Here is a 20,248-nt window from a genome sequence, read left to right on the forward strand (position 1 = left end):
GAATGCTTTAGTTTTTATTTGTAAGACAAAACTACCAAGTTACAATTTTTAACCTTCCATGTTTACACCAGAAATATTAAACATTTTAAATTTCTAAATACAGAAATATCGTCAAAAGACATTCCCAGATAGGGTGATTTTAAAAAGGTGTTGCCAGATGGAGCAGTTTCTAAAAAGCCTTCCAAGAAGAAAAAGCTTCAAAAGCCATTCCCGGATCAAGCAGCTTCAAAAGCCATTCCCGGATCAAGCAGCTTCAAAAGCCATTCCCGGATCAAGCAGCTTCAAAAGCCATTCCCGGATCAAGCAGCTTCAAAAGCCATTCCCGGATCAAGCAGCTTCAAAAGCCATTCCCGGATCAAGCAGCTACAAAAGAGATTTCTAGATTGAATAGCTTCAAAAGGCATTCCCAGATCAGGTAACTTCAAAAAGCATTCCTGGATCAGGTAGCTTCGAAACACATTCCCGGATCAGAGAGCTTTAAAAAACATTCTCTGATCAGACAGCATCACACAGCATTCCCAGACTGAATAGCTTCAAAAATATGCCAAGATTTATATTATTATCATATAATCTAGGCTTTAGTAGTTTCAAAGTTATGACTTAATTTTGCTGATCCATATATGTTAAGCTTGGCCAGTAGTATTTCGTTTGATGACCATTTGGGAATACTAAGTGCTTTTTATAAAACCTGGTCCTAGTGGCTCTACACGCCGAGGCCAACTACAAATACAGACTGTCCAAAACCGTTTGTTTGCAAAGATTACAACAATCATATATGACGACAGATGGATTTCAAATTTATTATATAAACAAAGTTAAAAATGTGTTTTAAATCTTTTGTCTTCATTAAGAAAACAAAAGCAGAGAAAAAGTTTCAGAAATATTAAAGTAGAAAAGAAAATTCAAAAATAAAAAATTTTTTTAAATTTAATCAATTTATTTATATTGATTAAAAATAAATGTTTATAGAAAAAAATTATTACAAGGTTAACAAATTTTAAAAATGCATTTTTCATAAATCTATCAAAATGAAGATAAATAAAATATAGATATTCATTCAGCTTGTTTTCTTAACAATTATTTTTTTTAATTATGATAAAAATATATAAATAATCAAAATAAAAGTGATTATTTCTTGTTTTGATTTAGCATAGACTAAGCAGATTTTTGCAAAAAGAGAAAAACAAACGCAAGAAAATAGAGGGGTCTATCTATAAATAATAATGCCATAGTTTATACATTTCATATTATATAACAAATAAAAAGTCAGACATTTTATAATACATAACAAATAAAAAGTTAGACATTTCATAATATATAAATAAAAATAAGATATTACATTTCATAATATATAACAAATAAGAAAATAGCATACATTTCATGATGTATAACAAATAAAAATAAAAGAATCATACCTTTCATAATATATAAATACTAACCTAATAGGTTAGTTATAATCTAGCTTTAAAATGTTTAAGTGAAACTTTTACCATAAAATTAATTTTTATTTTGTACAATACACACAACATTAGTAATGAGTTGTACTTTATATTAATTTTCTTAATTTTTTTTTTTTTTCAAATAAAATTATGTTTTAAATAAATTTCTATGGCCAAATTTTATTTTTTTTATGAAAGTTTTGAAAAAGTTATTTATCTAAAAAAGAAAATCATCCTGAAACGTTTCATATGTTGGTAGTGCTACACAATAGCAATGATTAGCTGTATTTTATTCTACGTGCTTTGTGAATAATTTTTTTTTTTTTTTGATAGAAGAACTATATTACAGAGGTAAATTAGCTGAAGTGTGAGCTGATCAAAACTTTCGGTGAAGTGATACAAGTTATGTAAACCAATCAAAAACCAGTCTGTTCCACCTCCTACAATCACGCTAGTAAATATCGGAAGATACCCTCAAAATAACTTTCCAAGTATGAAAGCTTCCAACTATCCTTGTTCTTGTTGTTATTCTATGATTGCACTACAAGTAAAATGAATTATATCATTATACATAACAATTAATTATGAGTTCTGAGTCAATATCATTACTAATGATATAAGAGACGCAAAAAGAAAACAAATGAACAAATATCTAAGGAAAGTCCTCCAGTCTGAAGTTGAATGGGGACACAAACATTCAATGCTGCCAACACTAAACTTCTTTCCTTTGATAATTACATAGAATGTGGAGACTAAAGAACAAAATAAGGGAAGATAGAATTACTAATATAGTTGTTTAATATTATTCAAAAGGAAAATTGCTTGCAATTGGAATAAAACATGATTTTGCTGCATTTTATGAATAAACCATTATATTTTACTCAAGTGTCAACCCGGATGCAAAACAGTATTAAGGTTTAATATGCTGTGGATTTGAAATAACTCCTTTGATCATGTATGCCGATCTTCAACAACACGGATGTCAATTTCATTAGGTCTGGTATTTTTCTGATACATGAAATCAAATATAAAAAAGGTGTGACTCAGGTTTGCTTCCTTCTTTCTCCTTTTACATTCTAAACAAATGACAATCCCTCTTTTTTGTTCTTATGATCAAAGCAGGTGACACATGCTAAGATTTATGGATGTACTAAACAGGTTACCAAAGATTGAATGTGGAATCCTATACATAAAATCATGTAATCTATTTTTTTTTTTTTTTTTTTTTTTTATATATATAATATTTTATAACATAAGAGTATACTGTACAAAGCCACCATTCACCCATAAATGGAGTTTTGTGGTCACATTTGGGCTGGTGTATCCACCACTAGTCTCTTCCTCTTAGACAGGGTCAAAAAAAATAAAAAAAAATAAAAAAAAAATAAAAAGGAGTTTCCAATCCAATAGGTCCCACAATATCAAGCAAGTTCCAACCCCTGTCTGATGGTCGCAATGTTGCATACCTTTGTTTGTTTTATAACTAATTTAATGGAACATGCTCTGACAAACTCATTGCACTGGTGCACCCTCAACAAACATACTCCGACTGACCCAACAAGCAGCAAAATTGCACCTCTTCACTGTTGATGCCCCTAGATACCAGAAAGCCTTCTACTCAAGTAGTTTCTTCCTTTCAAACTGTTATATTTGAAAATTCTTTCTATCACAATGCATGCAGCATTGTAGACACATCTGAATTGGTGTATCTATCACAAGTCTCTCCCTCTTAGACAGGGTCCACAAGAAATCTCCAATCCGATAGGCCCCAAACTATCAAGCAAACTCCAGCCCCTGTTCCACTGCCGCAATGTTGCATTCCTGTGCCTGATTTATCAGTACTTTAATGAAATGTGCCTAACAAACTCATAGCACTGGTTTCCCCTCGACATACATAACCCCAACTGACCCACTAAACAGTAAAATCCCACCTCTTCACTGTTGGAGTCCCTAGATGCCGATCCTGGATATGACCTTAAACTATATCCAATGGTGAGGCCACAACTTGCAGGCTTTGGGGAGTGTGGAGCCACCCTTTAATTGCCATTGCTCCCAGGTCCACTCTGACCCGGAGTGGTAGTACCTGTTAGGGTCCCAATTATGGGTTAAATAGAAACCAACTTGAAAAAAAAAAAAAAAAAAAAAAAATAGATGGTCACATTCAATGTTGCCAAGACTAAACTGATTTCCTTCAATAATTACAAGAAACCTTCTCTGCCACCAATAGCAATGGCCAGTGACCCCCTATCTGAGAGTACATCTTTCAAATTGCTTGGCCTAACGTTTACAGGAAACATGAGTCGGAACAATTACATTGAAAGCGTTGCCAGGGCCGCTGCAAAGAAGGTGGGCTCTCTCTACCGTGCTAGAAAACTACTAACACCTGAAAGTATCCTGTACCTCTATAAGGCCATCATTCGCCCATGTATTGAGTATTGCTGTTACATTTAGGCAAGAGCATCTGCTACTAGTCTCTCGCTCCGAGACAAGGTTCAAAAGAGATTTGCAAATCTGATAGGCCCTGAACTGGCATCTAAGCTCCAGCCTCTGTCCCATCGACGTGATGTTGCATCCCTATGCCTGTTCTACAAGTAATTTAATGGTGAATGCTCTGGCGAACTGCAGACACTTGTGCCCCCACGACGTAAACACCCTCGACAAACACGACAGGCAGCTAAATCCCACCCCCACACAGTAGAGATCCCTAGATGTAAAAGATCTTTCTACTCCTGTAGTTTCTTCCCCAGAACCGCTAAACTCTGGAATTCCATTCCAGGCCACTGCTTCCCCAACTGTACTGACATGCAGAAGTTCAAGTGTAACGTGAACCAACATCTTGCCGCCCAAATCCCAACATAGTACCCAGTATTGTTGCCCCTGATAGTAGCCCCCTACACCAAAGTTTGGGGTGAAAATGTAAAAAAAAAAAAAAAAAAAAAAAAAAAAAAAAAAAAAACTATATATATATTCTATTAAAAATTTTTTCTTCAAAATCACTGGATTCGGCATTAAATAATCTGAAAAGGTATGATATGCCATAAAATAAAAACAACCAACCAACCAACCCTAGATGCCAGAAAGACTTATACTTCATTAGTTTCCATCTTTGGGCTGCTTACACTATGGAATTACCTCCCTATTTTCTTGTTCTCTGTCTGTACTAACATGCAGAAGTTTAAAAATCTTTTGCAAACAGACATCTTGCTGCTCAACTCCTCGTAGATATGATCCCATATTTTTTTTTTTTTTTTTTTTTTTTTTTACATGGGGGTCACCAATCATCAAGGCCCGAAGGCCACTCAGGGATAAGGGTTATTGCGTGTACAGTAATCAATGAGATAGTATTGTAGTAATCATTAGTATTGGGGGTTTTGATAGAGTGTCTTACTTAAGGGGGCGGTTTGTCAGGAGTTTGTTTATGTTGGACTTGAAGACGTCCAAGTTGTAGTCAGGTGGGAAACAGGCAAACGGCAGAGTTCCACTGGCATGCAGTTCTAAGAAAGAAGCTTTGCTCATGGAATCTACGTTTGGATTTAGGCACAGATAAATAGTGGGGAAAATTATTGACAGTAGTTTCAGCCAGATGGGTGTTTCTCGTGAAAGATTGGCGAGGGGGAGGAGGGATTGGAGCTCAGACGAGTACCTGCCATGGAAATAACGATAAAACAAAGACAGGCTCGCAAAGTCTCTTCTGGCAACAGATTTGATGTATGTGTTCCATTTCAGATCAGGAGTAAAGGTCGAACCCAGAAGCTTATCAAAACATGGAGCCTCCCCTAGACGAGAGCCATCCATTTCAATTGATGCCAGATGGGGATCAGAGCGTTGATGATGTAAAGATAGAAGCTTGGTTTTGGATGCATTAAAAGTGACCAGCCCCCTCTTCCCCCATTGTACCACACGCTCAAGATCAGAGGAGAAAGAATTAGAGAGAACTTTGTCATTTACAGCCTTTGATGTGTTGCCATAGATGGTCGTGTCATCAGCATAGATGTCAACGAATGATTTAAGTATGTGTTTAGGGAGATCATTGATGTAGATCAGGAAGAGAGTTGGGCCCAGGATAAACCCCTGGGGGACTCCAGCATTAATACTGTGGGCCTCTGATTTCTGCCCATCAACCACTACTCTTATGAACCTATCAGAGAGAAATGATTAAGAAAACATTTCCAGTAATACCGTAGCTGGAAATCCTGTGAAGTAGGCCCTTATGGCATACCTTATCGAAGGCCTTCGATATGTCAAGAGCAATCGCCTTGGAAAGGAAGCCTTTGTCAAGAGATTCACTAATCATGTGGGATATAACCGTCAGCACATATGCGGTAGATGTTGCAGAGCGGAAATCATATTGCATGTCACTAAGAAGGTTGTTTCTGTTGAGGTGGTTGACTACTTCTTTATTTAATATGGATTCCAACAACTTACTCATGACACACAGGAGATTTCTATCTTTACATCATCAACGCTCTGATCCCCATCTGGCATCAATTGAAATGGATGGTTCTCGTCTTGGGGAGGCTCCATGTTTTGATAAGCTTCTAGGTTTGACCTTTACTCCTGATCTGAAATGGAACACATACATCAAATCTGTTGCCAGAGACGCTGGGAAAATGGTGGGATCCTTCTACCGCTCCAAAAGATATCTCACTACTGATGCAATTCTCATCTGCATAAAAGCCAAGTACATCCAAGGATGGAGTACTGCTGCCACATCTGGGCAGGAGCTGCTAAAAACAGCCTATCCTGCCTAGACAGAGTACAAAATAGACTTTGTGGTTTAGTGGGGGATGCCCTTTTCTCTTCCCTGCAACCTCTCTCCCACAGAAGAGACATTGCGAGTCTGTCTTTGTTTTATCATTATTTCTATGGCAGGTGCTCGTTTGAGCTCCAATCTCTCCTCCCCCTCGCCAATCTTTCACGAGAAACACCTGTCTGGCTGAAACTACTGTCAATAATTTTCCCCACTCTTTATCTGTGCCTAAATCCAAACGTAGATTCCATGAGCAAAGCTTCTTTCTTAGAACTGCACGCCAGTGGAACTCTCTGCCGTTTGCCTGTTTCTCACCTGACTACAACTTGGACGTCTTCAAGTCCAACATAAACAAACTCCTGATAAACCGCCCCCTAAAGACACTATCAAAACCCCCAATACTAATGATTACTACAATACTATCTCATTGATTACTGTACACGCAATAACCCTTATCCCTGAGTGGCCTTCGGGCCTTGATAAGTGGTGACCCCCATGTAAAAAAAAAAAAAACAATTGAGGGGATGAAAAAGGTTGTGACGACTTCCAGATGTTGTTGGAATGATACGAGTTCTTTGCAGCTAAAAGAGATTACGTTGAAGGGGAGGTAGAGTTTCATGTGTGTAATATCAATAAAAGTGTTTATATGTAAAATGTCTGGAAACTTAGTTAAGGCACCTCATATAAAATTTAAGCAGGTTCAAATATCATACAGAGAGGGTGAGACATAAAAACTTAGTAATTCATATAAGACTACACAACTATTTAATATAACCAGATCCTTCTTAACTAAAAGAAAGATTCAGGTCATCAACAATGGCTGTACATATATGATACCAATGCAAGTAGGACCTAAAGGTCAATCCTTGGACATTAATCATTTCTGATTTTCATAAACAATTCCCTTGATGCAATTGTGTCCGAGATGGCTATATTTGCTGATGAAACATCATCGCCGCTCTGATCCTCAGCTGGCATCAATTGAAATGAATGGCTCTCATCTTAGAGAGGCTGCATGTTTTGACAAGATTCTGAGCTTGACCTTTACTCCTGATCTGAAATGGAACACATACATCAAATCTGTTGTCAAGGCTGTTGGAAAAATGGTAGGATCCTTCTATCACTTCAGTAGATATCTCACTCCTGATGCAATTCTCTACCTAAATAAAAGGTACAGCCAATGATGGAGTATTGTTGCCACATCTGAGCAGGAGCTGCTAGAAGCAGCTTATCCTGCCTTGACAGAGTTCAAAATAAACTACATAGCTTAGTGGGGGATGCCCTTTTTTCTTACTTGCAACCTCTTTTCCACAGAAGAGATGTTGCGAGCCTGTCTCTGCTTTATTATTATTTTCATGGCAAGTGCTCGTCTGAGCTTCAATCTATGGTTCCTCCCTCGTCAAACTTTCATGAAAAACACTCATCTAGTCAAAACCACTATCAATAATTTCCCACACTCTTTATCTGTGCCTAAACCTAAACGTAGATTTCATGAACAAAGCTTCTTTCTTAGAACTGCACACCTGTGGAACTCTTCCGTTTTCCTGCTTTCCAGCTGATTACAATTTGATTGTCTTCAAGTCCAACGTAAACAAGTTCTTGATGGACCATCCCCCTAACTAATCCAATTTATAAAATTTCCACTATTTATATATACCCATTAACCCTTATCCTCGAGTGGTCTCCGGGCCTTGATAAGTGGTGACTCCTTTGTAAAAAGAAAAAACATGCTGCATTCCCAACATGTGATGAAACGAATGCGCATATATTCAATCCTTAGAAAATAAACTTCATTCTGCAGTGGAATAGGCCCCAAAATGGATGATTACATTTAATAAAAGGTAATCGAGAAAGCTCCTTTCCTTTTTAACAGTTATAGGACACCTTTCCAAACACCAATTGCCATGGCAGATAGCACCTCACCTGAGAATCTAATATTCACAAGTGACACGAATTTGAACAAAAACAGAAAACATTGCCAAACCTGCTGCAAAGAAGCTGGGCTTCCTCTACCAAGCTAAAAAAACTTTTAACATCCGCCAGTATCCTATATCTCTACAAAGCAATGATTTGTCCATGCACAGAGTTTTGTTAGAAGACCAGAGGCTGTGCACTAACAACTAGACTCCTTACACAGGATCCATAAAAAAGTCTAATTTTATAGGTTTCACACTGCCTACCATATTGCCACAATGCTATATCTTTGTACTTGTTTTATAACGTGCTCTGCAAAACTTACTACATATTTGCTGCTTCAATGTAAATACTCCTAACAAACTTGACAAGCAGCAAAATCACACCCCTCCACTGTAGAGATGCAGGAAGATTTTTTCTTTCCTCAAACTGTTTGCTTTTGGATTTCTCTCCTTATTTTCTTTAAATATACCAACACAGAAATTCAAATGTGAAACAAGCATCTCATTGCAGAACTCCCCACTTAGGGACTAGATATATACAGAGACATCCTAATTCATTGTAGCCGCTTACATTTAGTGGCATTGGGTCTTGTTTGGGGTGAATTGAAGTGAAATAAAAGAAAAATCGCATCTGACAATTTTTTTTTGTTATTGTTGTGCTATGTTCTTTGAAATAAAATAAAAATTTTCATTGTTTTTACTTCTTTCAAAAATTATTTTATTCTGGTCTAGAATATCTGTAAAATGGAAACATTCTTTTTTCACTTTTGTAAAGCAAAACTAAAAAGAAAATGTCTCCCATGCAAAGCTGGATAGATAATGGTCCCAAATAATATCACTTGCATTATTTATCATTTTTTAAAAATCAGATTATTGTGAAAATTAAATTGAGCTATCTCTTCTGGTTTCCTTCTTTTTGAAAAAGAGATAATATTCTCAAAATATTAAAGACTTTCACCATCCCCGTTATTTCAAACAGTAAGTCAATATTTATCGATTTGTATTAGTGATTGTTTTTGGAAAATAAATAGACATACGAAGTTAAAAAAAAAAAAATGTACAAAACCTTTGTTCGTTTGTCTATTTTTTGTTCATATGTCACATCACTTCAATACCCGGTTTCCGGCATTGCTATAGCCTTCATATACACTCATACTTGTTTACCAGCAATGCTTTAAGCAAACTACCTTTTAAAATACGTTAGTTCAAAAATTACAACAATAGTCTGGATCCTAATTCACAGTAACCCTTTACATCTCAGTGGCAATATGCTTTGTTCGAGGTGAGTATAAATAAAAAAGATTTGTTTTTAAAGAGATGGATCACAAATTGCAGCTAATTAAAATAATTAAAAGGGAATTACTTTCAAACTTAACTCAATCTCAAAACTAAGGAATATTTAAAAAATATAGATTGGTGCAAAAAGGTTTGGTCAATTTCAAATTTCATTGAAAAAGTGTGCTTTTAAAAATCTTTATTCATAACAATAAAAAACTTTGCTCTCTATAATTTGATCCCATCTGTCAACAAGCTTATAAATGCCTTGCTCGTAAAATTCTTTAGGTTCTAGTGTGAAATATGAATCTAACACGTCCGGTAGTCTCTCCTGATGTTAACCTAAGACCATCTAAATGTTTTCGTAATCCTTGAAATAAGTGATAATCTGAGGGAACTAAATCAGAAGAATATGCAGGATGGTGCAAGATTTCATGACCAAAGTCTTCTAGATCTTTGATCAGTAGCACTGTGAAGACAAGCATCATCATGATGGACGATGGCTGCCTTTTTATTGACTAAAGATCGTTTTCAGGTCAGCATGGCTGAAAATATTGCAGAAAAATATGATGCTTTAATAATCTGAAACAAAAGTTATAAATTAATTATGTCAAAGTAATAAAAATATGAATAAAATAAATTGCAATAATTTCAAATGTGTTTTTTACAAACTGGTGAAAACTTTTGCACAGACCTGATATTTTGCACAAGTAAAAAATAAGAACATAAAAACACACACAAACAAATATCAGTTTATTCAGCTTTAGTATAAGAATAGATTTCATCGTGGGAGCTGGGAGATAATTTGTATCTGTGTAAGATATTGTTTATATTATTTACATTTGAGAGGGGGGGTGATTATGGGTCTATTTTGTGTGATGTTACTGTTTTGTGTTGATTTTAGTGAGCTAGTCATGATTATTGGGTTTGGAGTTTGGCGTACATTTGTTGCAATCGATTTCATGTCATTTCCTTTTGGTTTCCTATATCTGATTGGCTTTATTCTTCAGTGAGACTAAGAGGGGAGTTCAGGTAGTTTTGCTTTTATATTGGTTTGAACTATTTAATTCCCACACTAATATGCATTGCATATCAGCAAATAATGTGTTGATCATGATTTTTTATAAGACATGATTACTTTTACAAACTGGGTTCGTGATAGATCATAAGTAAGCAAAGTTGAATTTGGTCAGTACCACATGGGTGACGATTCGGGAATACTAAGCACTGTTTCTGCGAAGACAACAACATATTCAGTTTATCGCCCATTTAACATGCTGGCATGTGTTAGATGGCTTTTAGAAATTAACTTAAAAAAAAAAAAAAAAGACCTAGGTGAAGACAGCTTCCTCAAAAGGAGGAAGTTTCCAGGGACTATCAAATTTACAAAAGGTCACCTGTGTAGTGTGGCAATAAGAAAAATATTTTTTAACAGATTCATTTACAGGGAGACATTGGCCTCCTCCTACATACAGGAACTAGTATTCTCAAATAGTCACCCATCTGATACTGACCAGGTTCAATGTCACTTAACTTTGGTGATCAAATTAAAAGCAATCTCTGGTCAAGTCTTTATCTCCTTTTTTTTCTCAAATCCATCCTTATCATTTTCTCCAATATTTTCATTGCCCTTCTCTTGCTAACTGTAGCAGAATTGAACAACAGCGTTAGGAAAATTGATTACATGGTGAAAGTAATGAAGAAGCATTCCTCTTAATCTTTAAATGCAAAAGTGGCGTGCACATTTTTGTATATCCAGCAAAGGCTTTTTTTTTTGGGGGGGGGTACTATTTCTTATAACTGTTTGTATACCCCCTAGATCATAATATCTACGATTTGCGAAGGGACGTCGTGTCTACATTTATTTTGATTGACTTTTATAAAATTTGTGCTATTTCGTTCTGTCGCGTGTTTGTAGGTGTTTTTCATATAAATAAAGTGAAACGAATCGAAACAAACAACTCCTCGGCTTTCCCACCGGGGACGTCCACAAACAGATACGAGAAGGAATGAGAAAAGAAAAGATCTTTATTTGTAGAAGGTTCAGTGATATACATATGGCATTAATTTGTATAAGAGGACAGAAACTGCTATGAAAAGAACAAGTTGGAAGCATGATGTGCGGTTAGTTTTTTGACAGCTGAGTGAGAGAATGAACGGCAGAAATTAGTTAAATTTAGTTGTGAGAAAGCAGGAGGTCAAACAAATATTTTTCTTAATTTAATTTCCCTTTCATTCACTAATTGAACTATTCTACATCTATCAACTAAACAAGCTCATTTATTTCACTATTCGGATCTTATTTCTATACACCATCACTGATGCTTGATAGATTCGGTTGGCAGTAATAACACTGCTGGTCAGTGATGAAAGAAGGTCGCTAAACTTACTTTTCCACTTGCAATTACACTAGAATCAGCTACCTCCTGTGTTCCAATGTTAGCCCAAAGGTAATAAAACTCAACAGCTTCGACATTCAAATTTACTTTCTCCATATCTCAATTGTTTTACACTTCTTAGACATAAACTGGTTATCATTTCTCAACTTACCTGCAATTCCATTGCACTTCTTGTGCACACAAAATTTGAATTGCACCAAAATTCATTTCACAATCTGAGCAGAAGGAACTTTCCTCTTTTTGAGGACTTTCCAACATAAGAATTGCAAGCCATGTTTAATTGCAGAAAAGTTTTCAATGGGTAGCTATTCTGTACAAGTCCTGGAGATGATGAATTTTCAGTGGGTAGCTGTTCTGTACAGGTCCTGGATTTTATAATTTTGCAGGCAAAGAGCAAAAGATCCTTCTCATGTTGACACAAAAAAATTATGTGCTGAAATGCTAAATGATTCAATATTTTTATGGAGCAATTCTGGTTTCTGATTGGTTGCTAGCAGAATGTAGATCAATTTGATTCGTCAGTTCCTATCGCCAGTGTTTATGAGTAGAATTTTTTTTAACTTTCAGTGATCATATCCTGATATCAAAAACATTGCAACAACAACCACTGATTATAATTGTCTCTTCTAGCATTTACTTCTAGACTTATTTTTTTTTATTTTAAGCATTCCTCTTAATCTTTAAAAGTGGCGTGCACATTTTTGTATATCCAGCAAAGGTTTTTTTTTGGGGGGTAGGGGGGTCTCCGGGGGGGGGGGGTACTATTTCTTAGAACTGTTTGTATAACCCCTAGATTATAATATCTACGATTTGCGAAGGGACGTCATGTCTACATTTATTTTGATTGACTTTTATACAATTCGTGCTATTTTGCTCTGTCGCGTGTTTGGTGTTTTTCGTATAAATAAAGTGAAACGAATCGAAATAAACAACTCCTCGGCTTTCCTACCGGGGATGTCCAGAAAGCAAATCAGCTTTAATCAATGCGGTGAAAACCGTCATGACAATTGCTATTCATGTGGACACTTCCCTTTTTGTAGGGAGCTGGTTTTCCCCAACATCTTGGGGAAATGAAACAAACAAAAGTGCAGGATTTCATTTTCCCTATGCCATGATTTTTGATCTCATTAAATTTACGCACCTGTCATTTTACTTTTTAATCGTTAAATTAGAACGCTTTTCACTTCCTGTTCCTGTAAGTTGTTAGGTTCTTTCACACTTTCTTTTTTCACCTTCGTGTCAAGGATTTAGGTTCGAACCTACCTGCCTACTACAACTTTTTTTTTTCAACACACACCTAAAAACACCCGGGCAACGCTGGCCACCCACGCTAGTCTATAATATAAATCGGTTTGTGAATGCGTGTGTGCATGTATGTTTTTATGTCACGCTAAAAATTTCGACACATGCAACCAACACTGACAAAATTGGTATCGTTTGAAAGCTCAGTGTCTTGGCCGACAAATACCCAAAAATTGTCCCAAAACATTTATTCTTTCACCGTCAACTGGGCCGTTACCTATATGGTGGGGGTCACTTTTTTGTCAACATTTTTGCTAAGTCATTCATGCCTCACGACATCGACGTATGCAGAAAACATTATTTTGAATGCCCGTGACGTCACAAGTCGCATGGGCAAGACAACTAAACGGTTTCCTTTTTTTTTTTACTCCTCCTTTTCCTCATAGCATTACAGGTTCGAGCCTGGTTATTGCGGCTAATATTTTTTTTATTTTTTGCGCTCATTTTTATAGGGATTTTGGTTGGTCAATACCCATGTTATTTTTTTTTTTTTTGGTTACAAAATTTTGCTTTTGTTTCGCTTCTGGCTGATAGCACCCAAACGACATCCTGCCCCTGTTGTCATAAAAATTTTTTTATTAAAAGCGGATTTTATGATCTGGCAATCTAACCCCAACCCTTCCCATTTTTTTTTTTTTTTTTTTTACGATCGGGCAACGTGTGAGGGAGACGACTAAGCGGTTTCCTTTTTTTTTCATCTCCTTTTCCTCTTAGCATTACAGGTTCGAGCCTGCCAGCCTGCCTATTTTTTTTTTGCGCTCGCACGGGTACTCGCTATTTTTTAATTTTTTTTTTTTTGGGGGGGGGGGTTGATCAGTTCCCTTACCATAAAACCTCTCCACACCCAGGTAATGCCAGGTACCCCACTAGTTTAATAAATAGGTTATCTATTGTTTTACAGGCAAGTACTAAATCATACAGGCAACTGGAAACTGCCTGTGAATTAAATATTCCCTTAACAATTCCTCCTTTGGAGGAAGTTGGTTCAATCCACCTAGTGTAAATGGTGTACAACAAATAAGTACTAAATTATCAGGATCTTTCAGGCAATACATAAATTCCCTGGATATCACTTCTAAGACATAAATGAAAAGCAAGGAACTTAGTACAGAACTCTACTTTAACATTAAAACTATCACTAAATGTAATTCATTAATATGAACCCTTCTTGGGATGGGTATTCCAGCTACTACATAAATAAAAATATCTTCACCTTCTCAACACTTGTGATCGTGAAGACATTCTCACCACTCCAGCGACTGATCATCACTTTTGTCTTGGTAACATTCACTTTCAGACCTCTATTTTCTATAACATTCCTCCAAGTCTTTAACTTAACAAATAAACCATCCATTGTTTCACATGCAACTAAATCATCAGCATGCAACATCTCTTCCAGATAATTCTTACAAAATGCTTGGGACAATATTTCTAAGACACAAATGAAAAGCAACAAACTTAGTACAAAACTCTGATGTACTTCTGCTTTAACATTAAAACTATCACTGTGATAAAATAACATGAACCCTTCTTGGGATGGGTATTCCAGCTACTACATAAATAATCTTTTTACACCTTCTCAAATAACATTTGTGATCGTGAAGAAAGCAACAAAACTTGTGTGCTCATCAAATATGCTATTAATTGTAACCCGAGTGAACATTTCTGTACATTGCTTCAATCATTCATTTACTTCTAGTTTACACAAAGACCAACAGAAACTCTTAGTAAATCCACAAAGGCAAAATACAGACTCCTCTTTTTACCAAGTTATTTCTCTTATATTTGTCTCAGGATAAATATAGCACCAGTGGTCTTTCGCCAAGGTATAAAATCGAACTAGATTTCATTTATGCTTATCGGACTTATTATTTGCTGTTCAATTATTTATCTTTAGTTGACCTTTGACAACTAAATATTTTCGTTTACTAGCCAAATAGAAAAGTTACTAGCCAAACCCACATGATTTTTAGAATATGACATCTTCATTCTGTGACGTCCATTAAGATTTTTTTGTGTTTTTTTTTTAACAAGTGTGATTCTAAATATACAACAAATTTTATGTTGATACTTGAAGGTATAAACATTCTAATTTCTTCAGATATCTTTTTAAACAGCCTTCATTAAAAAAAAAAAAAAAAAAGAAAGGTATATTGTTCTATTAAACTTTTCTTCAAATAATTTAACTTTGTTCGTTTTATATAAATAAAAAAGTTGAAAAGATATTTTTCACTCAGTAGTGAGCTTTGGAAGATTGTTAGTGAAAGAAATACAATCGCCAGAAGATAAGCGTTTCATTATTTCTAGTCGCCACTTGGAAAGATCACTCACAAATGCGACTGTTTCACTCGCAATGTAGAGCCCTGTATTGTTTCAATCGTTTTAGGATATAATCCATCAACTTTAAACGTCTAATTACTATCTAGTGCTCCTCCTCTACCCTTGTAACATTTCACAATTGATCTTATTTGTCACGGGTGCAATCATCTCAACGCCTCTTTCATTTTCAGCTTTTAACCTTTGACCGCCAGAATTTTTTTTATGCAATAAATAATTTTTTTTAATCATGAAACTCACACGTGACAGAAGTTAGCGTTCAACTGATGCACAAACATAAACAAATCCCTCATTCACTTGTTGAAGCATGCATAAACCTGTACTTTGAAGACCAGTTGACCTGACAAGCCATAAGAGTAAGAAATATTGTTTTTCTGAAAGGCAACTTAAAAGTACAATTTGGCGGTAAAGGGTTAACATTTCTGCAACAATGACTGCCTTCCCCTTCTTCATCTTAGAGCTTTCGATACGATTTCTTTTTCAAGTTTTATAGTTCAATCAGATATTTCTTCTGCAAGTTCTATATTTTCTTGGCCCTATGAAAAATCAGTATTCAACAATTTCTCATCGTGGCATTTCCAAGTATCCCTCTTGTCCTGCTTTTTGTCACTAGCACCTCATTACCATTTCAAATGCACTCACTTCCAACAATATCCATATTTCTCTTTATCATTTGTTTACCTATCCTAAATATTAGTGTTGGGACGATTAATGGGAATTGGAAAAAAATTGGAAGTTTTTGAGGCATCAGAATCGGTATCGTAAAAAATTTGTGCCTATTTTCCAATGCCAAAAACGATTCCTTTAATCATCTTTTCTTTTTACTTGATTTTGTTTGCGACAAAAATCATCCACTACTGGTAATAATAATAAAAAGAGAATTATGTTATACGACTAGTAAAGCTAAAATTTATAGACTAACCTCCATTACATTTGAGAAAATATACATTTCACATGTGTTTACAGGTGTGTATCAGGAAAAAATAACAATTTTATAATTAAATATTTAGGGATTTGTAAAGAATCGGAATCAGTAATTGTATTGGAATTGGGAATTTAGTACAGAATCGGTAATTGTATCAGAATAATGAAAAATATTGGAATCATCCCATCACTACTAAATATTTAGTTCTTCTGGTCATCCTTTGTAGTATACTTAGAAATCTAGTTTGTTTAGTGTTGTGGTGTCCACCTTATGGATAACAATGAACTCTTTCTCTTACTACTGACTGGAAGAATATGTCTCTCAGAGTTATGCTCAAGGTTATGCATACTTTGCAGTGCAGACTTATGTGTAACCACTGTTTATTTATTTATTCTATTTGTTTTTTCTTTTAATAAATACTGACTTCCGTCTTTCTCCCAGACTCTTACCGATCTGCAACATTTAGCTTCCATCTTGGCCCTTTCTCCACATTTCCATATTTTTTTTCGATTACACTTCTCAACTTTCTCAGTCCATCACCGTTGTCTTTCTTAATCTTAAGATTAAATTTTTTTTTCTAACTTTATATTTTGCTAATGAGACCCGTGTCCCAGCATTGCCCAGTAAAATTGAGAAAGCCTAAAACTTTATGTTCATACCCCTGAGCCATGCAGAGTCTGAAAAAGGGAATGCAAGAAAAATTATCTTCGAATGGAATGGAACCATTATCCTTTGTGGAAGGGTGAATATATAAATTTTTTTTAATACACAAGACAAAATATTAATACTCAGATGGAATCGATCGGTTAATCAAGGTAATCATGTATTTGTGCATTGTAGCTCAAACAAAAACTGTTTTGGACAGTTACAATATTCTGTCATTAGTTAAAGTAGGTTATTAGGGAAGGAAAACTTTAAATCTCCTCATGGAATGGAACCTTTTAGTCTTAAAAATCCCTTATTTCTATATGGAAATGCTTCAAGACAATATCAATAGCATTTGTTAGTATATGAACATGCATTTTTGTGCATTCAATGCATTGATTGTAATCTCCCCACTTGTGCTTGTTCAAAATTGTTATCAGCACCGTCAATGCTGCAACAAAGAATTTTCCATCCAAATCAAAACAAAATCCACAAATAATGTTCATTAGCAGGACCCATGGAAATTCCACAGAATGAGAACTAATGTTTTGATAAAGCTGATATTTTTATGGACAGCACAAAAAGTGAGTATTTTGGACAGAAAAAAAAAAAAACAATAACACAGCAATTATTCGGATTCTTCAGACTACTATTCTCATCTTAAATCTCATTTTAAAATGACAGTCAAAATGAGAAGAGTATAATTAATATGAATATCTAATCCTCACCTTAAAATTCAGAAATGTAACACAGCAAATATGAGTATTTTTTAGTATTTATTCATTTATCTCATTTGGATTAGTGCTATATTTAAGTACAATCGACACTATTTCCATAGAAATATTAATAAACTTATATTTGCTGGCATGTTTTTTTTTTGTTTTTTTTTTTTAATTTATTCCTTCAGTCCAATACCTCTTGGCAGATAATGTTCAATTTTTCCCCTGATTCTTTCGAATGTTCTCTATTTTATGTAATGTTTCACAGACTTCTTTCTTTGGTGAAGAACTGCTGTACATGAAAATTACTGAATTCCTTTCTCAAACCATTACAACAACAATCATATTATCATTAGTGGTGGGACGATTAATTGGAATCGGAATCGTAAGAATCGTGTATTTTGAGGGGAATCGGAATCGCATCGTTAAAAAATACCTTAGATTTACGATTCTTTCATTACGATTCTCTTATATTTTTAAGTTGAACTGTTTGTTTGAAGTGAGATTAAAGCTGTCAAAAATTTATGATAAAAACGTCATAGAACTTTTCATAACATATTTAATATGATATACAAGAATCTTATTAACTACTTTAAAGGTAATCTTTATTTATCTTAATGGGTTTCGAAATTTCTTTGAATTTTTCTTTCTTTAATTCTTTGAAAGAAAAATTTTTTTTTTTTATTTAACATGCTTTTATATTTCACCATTTCATTTTTTAGTAATAAATCCTTCTCTACACTAAAAACCGATCTTGTGTGTAACTCTGCCATCGTGGGGAGGCAAGTAAATATGGCGACTGGAAAACGTTTTTCGACCACCATAAAAGCATTACAATACAAGAAGAATTTCCGCCATGCGCACTTGTTGTTCTAAGTTAACTAGCAACTACTTATGCTTCAAACTTATAAAAAAAAAACAAAAAAAAAAAGCACTTTAAAATAGTAAAAACACTAAAGCTTTTTTCGTTTCGGAAGCGGGGTTTCAGGCGCCCCTATTATCTCAAAGAACCAGCTATGTAAACACTTTGCAATATTTTTCAATAATTATTTTTTTAAAAATTCTTTACAATCAATTTTTATTTAAAATTAAGAAATTTTCTAAAATATTTTGTTTATATATGTCTACATTTTTTTTTTAAGTAAAATGAAGAAATTAATTTTAAAAATATTGTTTATATCCATCTTCATTTAAAAGGGTTACTCTTCAGTAGCTTCATCGGTTGTTAACCTAAATTTTCCAAATGTCAGAACGAGGCTCGTCTGCCAGACCCATTTATCTAAGCTTCGGCGATTTTTGTTATGATTTGACTTTCACCAATTTTCCTGTTAATTATATTAACTCTGGCAAAAAAAAAAAAAAACAAAAAAAAAAAAAAAAAAAAAAACAGATAAAATAACAAAAATCATGTGCAAATTTCAAGCCAAAATAAATAAAAAAAAATAAAACTAGGTAAATTCTCTGCTTCTTGTAAAAATAATAACTTCTCCCTCAGTTGAACAACATACAACATCAGAGCCGATGCGTATTTCGCTACAAGGGTAGCATTCATGTACATCCGCCCTTATTCTTTATATTTTTTAATATATAAAATATTTCCTGAAATTGATTGTTATTAATTTCATGGTGCCTGTTTAATTCATGGTTAAAATATTTGTTTTGACTTTTATCTTCAATGAAAGAAATTTTATGAAAAAAAAACAAATTGTTTTCGAAATTCCCTTAATTGTATTTCCACTTTTTCGCTGTACCAAATTTTTTCGCTACACTAAAACTTTTGATTATATAATGGTATATTTCAAAACAAGAATTCCACGGAAATCAGAATCATACTTGGTATCAGAATCGTTAATCAACATTTTTCTAGAATCAGAATCGAAAAAAATTTAGGAATCGTCCCAACACTAATTATTATAATGATATTTGAAAACTAGACTACATCAAAGGGAGGTCACTCTTATATTCTTGTCCAGGGTTACCAGATTGAGCTTTTTAAAGCCAAATTTCATGAATTTGGCCTTTTTTTGAAGCAGTTTGGCCTTCAAAAATTGTATTTAGCCTTTTTCAAAGCGTAAAGTACAGACTAACTAGGGAATGAACAAGCAAAATATTATATAGGTTATTTTGAATAAATAGTATTAACTCCAGGGTTGAATAGCACATTTGCAAAATGAGAATTCCTTTCCTATCCCAGCCAATTTAAAAAACACCAGTTCAACTTGAAAGTTGAACTGGTATTTTTTAATTGGCTGGGATAGGATAGACAGAAAAGAACCTCTCTTTTCAAGCACCACAAAAAGTCAACTGCGTGAAAATTCACTAGAAAATCAACTGCCCTCTCTCTAGTGTTTAACTCCAACTCCCACTTTTCCTCCTCCTCTAAAAGATCAGCTATGACGGCTTCATCTTTCATTGTGCTGTGATCGTTTAACCCCTGACTGACTCTGGCCTTCCGTTGGCAGTCACTGTTTGGTCAACAAGAGGTTGGCTGCTCTAACATCTAGTCAGTCTTCATTCCTGGGCTCACCCATAGATGACCCT

At 34.6% G+C, this 20,248-nt stretch overlaps 1 protein-coding gene across 3 annotated transcripts in view; it reads right to left on the reverse strand.

The window, feature by feature from the left end:
* The window catches only part of LOC145295892 (lysophosphatidic acid phosphatase type 6-like), a 232,033-nt gene that overhangs the window by 87,360 nt on the left and 124,425 nt on the right, over positions 1 to 20,248 (reverse strand). The window lies entirely within an intron of this gene.

This window comes from Euprymna scolopes, chromosome 16 (genome assembly GCF_053919585.1).
Source record: "Euprymna scolopes isolate OS-2025 chromosome 16, ASM5391958v1, whole genome shotgun sequence".
Taxonomy (NCBI): Eukaryota; Metazoa; Mollusca; class Cephalopoda; order Sepiida; family Sepiolidae; genus Euprymna; species Euprymna scolopes.